The sequence below is a fragment of the Cervus canadensis genome, chromosome 11, assembly GCF_019320065.1.
Source record: "Cervus canadensis isolate Bull #8, Minnesota chromosome 11, ASM1932006v1, whole genome shotgun sequence".
NCBI classification, from domain to species: Eukaryota; Metazoa; Chordata; class Mammalia; order Artiodactyla; family Cervidae; genus Cervus; species Cervus canadensis.
This window is the reverse complement of record NC_057396.1, coordinates 77,492,166-77,501,752: the sequence shown is the minus strand read 5'-3', so window position 1 is coordinate 77,501,752 and position 9,587 is coordinate 77,492,166.

Below are 9,587 nucleotides of genomic sequence, written 5' to 3'. Positions count from 1 at the left end.
CCCTGATTTTGCCTGCTTTTGCCCCGCCACGTGGCCTGGGGGATCTTCCTCCACCAGGGACTGAACCTTGCCCCTTGCAGTGGAAGCATCAAGTCTTAACCACTGGACTGCCACGGAAGTCCCCCTTTTGCTTCTATCTTAATCTCAGATTGCCTGTGAAATCTTTTGTGGACCCCTAATTTTATGCACGATTGAATATCCGTCTATGATCACCAAAAAAGCAACTCTCATTTCCCCTGTTATGGAAAGTAGCTTGGCTCAGCAAGGTCACTCCCCGTGTCTGGCGTCCTCCTCTGCATGATGCCGTAGACTGTTGTTGGTGTTGCCTCTTCATCCTCTGGGTTTCCTCCAACAATACTCTCACCATCTTCTCTGTAACCGTTGCATCTTCTCTGACTTCATCTCACTTCACTGTGTCTTCACCAGCTCTGCTTTATGTGTCTTTATGAGACTATCTCTTCAGAGGGATTCACTTTTTCATTTCTTCAGAAGTTGTAGCATCCGCCTCTTTAAAGGTGCTCCCTCCAGAAAACGCCGAACCAGAGAAAGGCAGAGAAGGAAAACAAGAAGGAAGGAAAGGAGGAGGAGGAAGGCAACTTTGCTCCAAATTGTCGGGTTTCGGTGTGTCCTGCATTCTCCTGTGTTCTGAACACTTGATACTATTAAGTTAGTAACAGTGTCAACAAAGGTAAATCACATTTTAGTGGGCAGAAAATGTGAAAGAAAATAAAAAGAAATTCAGTTAGTATATGAGAATGCTGTTCTATTCACTCGCAACAAGAAGTTATCAAGATGGTACAATGTTCTGTTTAATGAATTGAGGAGGGTGTGAAAGAGAGAGTGGTAATTTATTAAAATTAGTCTAAATTTAGTGAACAGGGCACACCTGTCTTTTAAGGGGACTGCATATCTTAACTAAAAATATTAATATATAGAAAAAATCACCACACATGAAAACAAATTATTGAAATCCCTTTGATTCAACATTTCACTGACCTCTAATGTAAACTTAATAAAGGGATGAAAGACAAATAAAACTGAATGCTCCTGTTTTAACTGATAAATGCAAAGACAAGCAGACAGGTGGGTGGACACACATGGGCTTCCCGGGTGGCTCAGTTAAGAACCCGCCTGCCAGTGCAGGAGACCCAGGCTCGATCCCTGGCGGGGACGATCCCCTTGAGGAGGCAGTGGCAACCGAGCCCAGTTTCCTTGCCTGGAGAATCCCATGGACAGAGGAGCCTGGCGGGTCGCAGAGAGCTGGATGCGACCGAGCGACTGATCACACTCACAGGTAGACATATACAGTTAGAGTCAACTCGGTAGAGAGTTCACAAACAGGGTAAATGGATGATTTGGGCTTTCTCATGATGGACTCTTACGCAGCCATGAAAATGAGAACATGGAAAGCTAAAGGTACGTACACAAAACCCATCATAAAGGTTATGTAGGGAAAAGAATATGTCTGTTGATCAGTTTGGTTGCAAGTGGCCGTAAACAGAACTGATTTTTAGTCGTCACCCTTTAACACGTGTTGTTTGGGGCCCCGCTCCGTGTCAGACTCTTTCGGATGCTGCAGTTTTAGTGGTAAGCACAATAGGCAAGCCCTACACCTCGGAGAAGGCACGGGCACCCCACCCCAGTGCTCTTGCCTGGAAAATCCCATGGACGGAGGAGCCTGGTGGGCTGCAGTCCATGGGGTCTCGAAGAGTTGGACACGACTGAGCAACTTCACTTTCACTTTTCACTTTTATGCATTGGAGAAGGAAATGGCAGCCCACTCCAGTGTTCTTGCCTGGGGAATCCCAGGGATGGGGTTGCACAGAGTCAGACACGACTGAAGTGACTTAGCAGTAACAGTAGGCCTCAGGAACTTGTCTTCTAGGCAGGAGAAGCAAACACTCAAATAAACGATGGAAGCATCCAGTTGTGATAAGTGAGTGCCAGGCAGAGAATAAAGATGAGCTTTGAGGGAATGTCAGGAGAATAAAGTGCGATTGGGTGGTTTTATGTTGTTTATTTTTTCCCTGTCATGTCTGCAAAATTCTGAAGTGTTTTTTCCATATAAAGTATATTTAAGAAGCTATTGGGTTGGCCCAGAAGTTCACTTGGGGTTTTCTGTAACAACTTAGGGAAAAGCCTGAACAAATTTTTGGGCCAACCCAATATTTAAAGTTGTAACTTGTTACCTAATTTTTTTTTAAATCTTATTTGATTCCATAGAAAGAATTTAGAATAGTGGTCCTCAGGTTACTGCACATTAGAATCACATGAAAGTTTAACAAAATTCAAGTTTTCTTAATAAAATGTATGTGGTCTGACTTCTCTGAATCAGTTTTAATAAAGTTTTCTACCATCTCATGACTTGGATTGTTCTGTCTTAAGCATACATTCACTGCAGCTGTTTCCTGCAAAATGCAAAAGTGTAACTTTAACAAGTTTCGTTTCCTATACAGATAAAAGCACAGAGCATTGTTGATAGATCTCTGGGCAGCTCTTCCCCTGCAGAAGCTGATGAAAACTGGTGCCCAATAATTATGCTGTGAGTACTTCTTGACATTTTAGGGGGCCAGTGACTTCTCCCTTCCTTGATCCCCTCGGTCCCTGGAGTAATACTGCGTCTGTCTGATGCTGCAGCCCACAAATTTGTGTCTACTATATTGGCTGTTGTGGTTGTTCCTGTCAAAGCTGAGGAAATACTGTTTTTTGAAAAATAGAAAATTATAAAAGCTACAGCCGATCGTCAGTAAGTTATGAGAATGTCAGTAAGTTGGAGCTGAAGCACCTGACACCTAACTCTTCAGTGAAAACAAATGTGACAGCTGATGAATGCATCTGAAAGATGTCAGCTCCACAGAGGGAGGAATTTTTGTCTGTGTTGTTCACTACTTATATCCTCATCACTTAGAGACAGTCCCAAGTGCAGTAAATATTCGAGTTTGTTAACGTGCGTGCGTGCTGAGTCCCTTCAGTCATATCTAGCTGTCTGTGGCCCCACGGACTGTAGCTTGCTAGGCTTCTCCATCCATGGGATTCCCCAGGCAAGAACACTGGAGTGAGTGGCCATGCCCTCCTTCAGAGGATCTTCCCAACCCAGGGATCGCCCCGTACCTGTCTATGTCTGCAGGTTTTACATCACCCACTCTTTTGAATGGGTTTCCCTGGTGGCTCTGGTTTAAAAAAAAAAAAAAGTGCCTGCCAATGCAGAACATGCAGAAGACTCAGGTAGGATCCCTACGTCGGGAAGATCCCCCGGAGGAGGAAATGGCAACCCACTTCAGTATTCTTGCCTGGAAAATATCATGGACAGAGTAGCCGGACGGGCTACAGTCCGTAGGTTCGCTAAAGAGCGGGACACAACCTAGTGACTAGAGAACAAGCATTCTGAGTAATTCCCTGCCCTGCTTCTCAGTCAGACCGTCTGTCATCTGTCTCCTTCCTTCTGTAACCAGACATGCCCAAAGCAGAGTTTTATTCTCACAGTTTAAATGTTTTCATGTCACATTCATTTTTTTTTTTTCAGTGAATTGCTGTCTTTCCTCTCTCCTTAATACTTTTCTAAAATTGTTTCCCCTGATACCGCCGGTAACAACCTGATGGCTAAATCCAGTGGGCTGTATTCAATCCCCATTCTTCAAGCTTTCTCAACAGCATTGCTCTGCTTCCTCCTGGCCCTGTGAGATGCTTGTCCTTCCTGAGCTTCCAAAACTTGAGCCCCTCTCTTAGTTTCTTTGATGTCCTCAAGTTCATCTTCATTAATTTCACTTTCTCAGCCAGGTATGCCATTCCTTACAAGGTGTCCCCTTCCCTTGGAACTCTCATCCATTCCCGTGAGATCAGCTTTAGGTGAACCTGTCATGCGATGCCGTGTGTGTTCAACCCTGTTCTCTTGTCCGACTTGCCACCTTGCATTTCCAGCGATTTGCAATGCATGTCGTAATGAATCTTCAGTCTATAATGTCGCTTACAGAACTGGTCCAGTTTGAGCGCCTCATCCGACTCCCGAGCTTCTGCTTTCTCAGCTTCCCGTGTCTCTCGCTCAGCATCACGACCATCTAAAGCCCTTCCCGCTCCCCATCATTCAGACTCAGAGCTGAGCGGTGTCTGCGATTTCTTCCTCTTTCTCACTCTTTTTATCTAATAAATTCCTTCACTTTATTAAATCTTTTCTACCCTCAAATATCTCTAAAATGTAATACCCCTTATTTCTAATTTTTAATTCAGCCTAGTTCCTCGTTTACTCCTACTGTCTCACGTACTCTCTAAACCATTAATTCTAGTTTCTTTCTTCCCTACTGAGTTCACCTCCAGTGATTCTCTCATGCTTACGGATTAAGGTCCAGATGCCATGGGCATGTAAGACCCCTGCATAGTGTGGTTTCAGCCTCTGTCTGTTACCTTAAGTCTGATCACACCCTGGTTTACTGTGGTCCATCTGGGTTATTGTTACTGGCTCTGAACACAAGTGTGGTTTCAGCCTCTTTCTACTACCTTAAGTCTGATCACACCCTGTTTTACTGTGAACTGTCTGGGTTATCGTTACTGGCTCTGAACACAACTAGAATGTTTCTGTTTCATCCTGCATAGGTATTTTTCCCTCCTACCTGGAATGATTTTTCCTTTTTTATTATATAATTTCTACTTACTCTCTAGGACCCAGCTCAAATCTCTCCTATTTCATGAGGTTTCCTTGTAATATATTAGCCTTCATTGGCTCATTCCTGTAATATTATGGAGCATTTATTTTCTGCTAGGTACTAGAGCATCTTACTGTTGCTTAGCCCTTCCTAGCTGTCTTAGGTGGAGAAGGCAATGGCAGCCCACTCCAGTACTCTTGCCTGGAAAATCCCATGGACGGAGGAGCCTGGTAAGCTGCAGTCCATGGGGTCGCTAAGAGTCGGACACGACTGAGTGACTTCCCTTTCACTTTTCACTTTCACGCGCTGGAGAAGGCAATGTCAACCCACTCCAGTGTTCTTGCCTGGAGAATCCCAGGGACAGTGGAGCTGTCTATGGGGTCGCACAGAGTCGGACACAACTGATGTGACTTAGCAGCAGCAGCTGTCTTAGATCACTTACTCTCTCTTTTTAAATTATTTTTATTGGAATATAATTCACATACCTTTTATAGATTTTTAACAATATATTCACAAAACTTTACACCATTGTATAAGGACTTCCCTGTAGCTCAAACAGTAAAGAATTTACCAGCCAATGCCGGGGACGAGAGTTCAGTCCCTGAGTCAGGAAGATCCCCTGGAGGAGGAAACGACAACCCACTCCAGTATTCTTGCCTGAGAAAAATCCCGTGGACAGAGGAGCCTGGCGGGCTGCACAGTTCATGGAGTCACAACGAATCAGACATGACTGACTGAGCACACACAAAGGAAACCTAATTGATTAATTGACATTCATTCCATGTCTCTTGTCCCCCATCCCCAGCCTCTTTCTACTTTTTGTTTTTATGTATTTGCCTATTATGGGCATTTTATATAAATGGAATCATATAGTGTATGGTTTCTTGTATCTAATTTCTTGTACTTAACATGAAATTTTTAAGGCCCATCTGTGTTATAACATGTACCAGTACCTCGTTCCTTTCGTGGCTGAATAATGTTCCATTTTATGCATATACCACTTTTTCTCTGTCTGTTTATCAGTTGATAGACATTCAGATTGTTTTTCACTTCTTGCTCATTGTGAATTATGCTCCTGTGCACATTTGTATTAAAGTTTCTGTGTCATCCTGTGTTTTCATTTCTCTTAAGTGTATACATAGTAGGAGACTACTGGACTGTGTCAGTTCAGTTCAGTCGCTCAGTCCTGTCTGACTTTGCGACCCCATGGACTGCAGCACGCCAGGCCTCCCTGTTCGTCACCAACTCCCGGAGCTTACTCAAACTCATGTCCATCGAGTCGGTGATGCCGTCCAGCCAGTCATCCTCTGTCCTCCCCTTCTCCTCCTGCCTTCAATCTTTCCCAGCATCAGGGTCTTCCAATGAGTCAGCTCTTTGCATCAGGTGGCCAGTTATTGAAGCTTCAGCTTCAGCATCAGTCCTTCCAATGAATATTCAGGACCGATTTCCTTTAGGATGGACTGGTTGGATCTCCTTGCAGTCCAAGGGACTCTCAAGTGTCTTCTCCAATACTACAGTTCAAAAGCATCAATTCTTTGGTGCTCAGTTTTCTTTATGGTCCAACTCTCACATCCATATGTGACTGCTGGAAAAACCGTAGCTTTGACTATATGGACCTTTGTCAGCAAAGGAGTCTCTGCTTTTTAATATGCTGTCTATGTTTGTTATAGCTTTTCTTCCAAGGAGCAAGAGTCTTTTGGCTGTAGTCACCATCTGCAGTGATTTTAGAGCCCAAGAAAATAAAGTCTGTCACTGTTGCCACTGTTTCCCCATCTATTTGCCATGAAGTGATGGGACCAGATGCCATGATCTTAGTTGGGCCTTATAGTAACTCATATGGTTAGCTTTTTGAGGAACTGCCAAACAGTTTTTCAAAGCAGCTACACCCTTTTACATTACCACTAGCAGTGTAGGAGGGTCTAATTACTCCAGATCCTCACTAAACTCATTACTTTCTTTTTGATTATCACCATCCACGTGGGTGTGAAGTCATATCTCATTGTAGTTTTTTGTTTTTTAAAGATATTTTGCTATGGGCCATTTTTAAAGTCTTTATTGAGTTTGTTACAACATTGCTTGTTTTATGTTTTGGTTTTTTGGCAGCATGTCATGTGGGAGCCCAGCTCTCCTAACCAGGGATGGAACCCACACGCCCTGCTTAGGAAGGTGGGGTGTTAACCACTGCACCACCAAGGAAGTGCCTTCATTGTGGTTTTGATTTGCATTTCCCTAGTGACTGGTGAGGAGCATATTTTCATATGCTTATTGACCATTTGCATATTTTCTTTGGACAAATATATAGTCACATCCTTTGCCCAATTTTTAATTGGGCTATTTGTCCTTTTTATTGTTGAATTGTAAGCTATCTTTTCACATTCTGGATACTAGACCCTTATCAGATATATAATTTGCAAATATTTTATCCCCTTCTGTGGGTTGTTTTCATTTTTTGTATAGCGTCCTTTGCAGCACAAAAGTTTTTAGTTTTGATCATCTGTTCTTTTAATTTGTTTATGCTTTTACTGTCTAAGAAACCATTGCCTAATCCAAGGTTATGAATTTTATATCTGTTTTCTTCTAAGAGCTCTATAGTTTTAGCTCTTACATTTAGGCCTCAATCCATTTTGAGTTAATTTTTGTAAGTGACATGAGCTAAGTGTCCACTTTTACTCTGTTTTGTACGTGACTGCCCAGTTTATCCACCAATTGGTTGAAGGATTCTTCTCCCACTGAATTTTCTTGTATCTGTACTGATTATCTTTTAATACATATGGTTTTTATCATCTCCAGTTAGGCACTAAAGGGCAGGGGTTTTTCTTATTTTTGAGGGCAGGGAGCTTTGGGGGTGGGGGCTTTTCTTATTTTTGAAGGCAGGGAGCTTTTCTTATTTTTGAGGGCAGAGGACTTTTCTTATCTTGAAGTAAACCACTCTGTTCTTAACAGGATGTCATACCCATAGTAAGTGCCTTGTGAGTATATTACTAATCTCTGTCTAACCAGATAGTAAGCTCTACAGGGAGGAGACTCTGCTTGTTTTTGCTTGCTGATAGGCTGGCATCAGTAAGTGCTTTTGGATAATTAAATCAATGATTCCCCAATGATTAGTTCACGTCTTACTTTAGGATTTTTGTTCTCCCTTACAGCAGAATGCATACTAGGTAAGAATAACTTTCTTACAGTAAGTCATAGGGGAAGAGGTGAGCGGGGGCAAACATGCCTCCATGGGAAACTCCTAGCTTAGCTGCGACTTTGCCACCCAATGATTCTACCATATTCAGTTTATATTGCTTGGTTCTCTTTAGCTGAGAACGTATAAGCTCTCAGGTTTACAGACTTATGAAGATTTCTGATTGGTGTTTTAGGTTGTGTACCAAGAGTTTAAAAAACAAATCAAATCCAAGCTGCCGTTTCTGAGTATTGGATTTTTCTCTTCTCAAAGTGTGATAAAAACTAATTCCCTGGCTTTTAACAAGTGCCAGTGCTTCCTGCTAGTGGCCTTTGACAAGGCCTGACATGTGAAACCACATTTTGAATAATGAGAACAGGAAATATGTTTTTTTCTTGCTCATGGTTTCTGCAGCTATAAAAGTGATTTGCAAAAAAACCAAAAAAACAAGGAAATACCTTAAGTACCCAATTATAGAGGAATGGTTAATTATCCTATATTGATTCAGTGAAGTACTAAGTTGCAACTAAAAATAATACTTCAGAAAATTATATACTAATAAAAAATTATGTAACAGTAAAGAAATACCTACTTTTGCTTCATTGACTATACTAAAGCCTTTGACTGTGTGGATCACAACAAACTGTGGACAATTCTTAAAGAGATGGGAATACCAAACCACCTTACCTGCCTCCTGAGAAACCTGTATGCAGGTGAAGAAGCAACGGTTAGAACTGGAATGGAGCAACAGACTGGTTCCAAATCGGGAAAGAAGTACATCAAGGCTGTATATTGGCACCCTGCTCATTTAACTTATATGCAGAGTACATCATAATAAATGCCAGGCTGGATGAATCCCAAGCTGGAATCAAGATTGCCAGGAGAAATATCAATAACCTTAGATATGCAGATGACACCACCTTAATGGCAAAAAAAGAAGAAGTAAAGAGCCTCTTGGTGAAAGTGAAAGAGGAGAGTGAAAAAGCTGGCTTAAAATTCAACATTCAAAAATCGAAGACATGGCATCTGGTCCCATCACTTCATGGCAAATAGATGGGGAAACAATGGAAACAATGACAGATTTTATTTTCTTGGGCTCTAAAATCACTGCAGACAGTGACTACAGCCATGAAATCAAGATGCTTGCTCCTTGGAAGAAAGGCTATGACAAACGTAGACAGTGGATTAAAAAGTAGAGACATCACTTTGCCAGCAAAGGTCCATATAGTCAAAGCTATGTTTTTTTCCAGTAGTCATATATGGATGTAAGAGCTGGACCATAAAGAAAGCTGAGCACCGAAGAATTGATGCTTTTGAACTGTGGTGTTGGAGAAGACTCTTGAGAGTCCCTTGAACAGCAAGGAGATCCAACCAGTCAATCCTAAAGGAAGTCAATCCTGAATATTCATTGGAAGGACTGAGGCTTCACTGAAGCACCAATACTTCGGATACCTGATGCAAAGAGCTGACTCATTGGAAAAGACCCTGATGCTGGGAAAGATTGAGGACAGGAGGAGAAGGGGACGACAGAGGATGAGATGGTTGGATGGCATCACTGACTCAATGGACATGCATTTGACAGGGAACCATAGCATGCTGCAGTCCACGGGGTCACAAAGAGTCAGACACAACTGACTGACTAAATAACAACAACAAAAGAAACATATTTATGATATAAATTTAAGTATAAAAATATTATATTTTTATGCAGTGATTGCACGTGGGTAAAATCATGTATTGTCTTGAACTAGGGTGATCAACCATTCATCCTGGTTTGCCTCAGA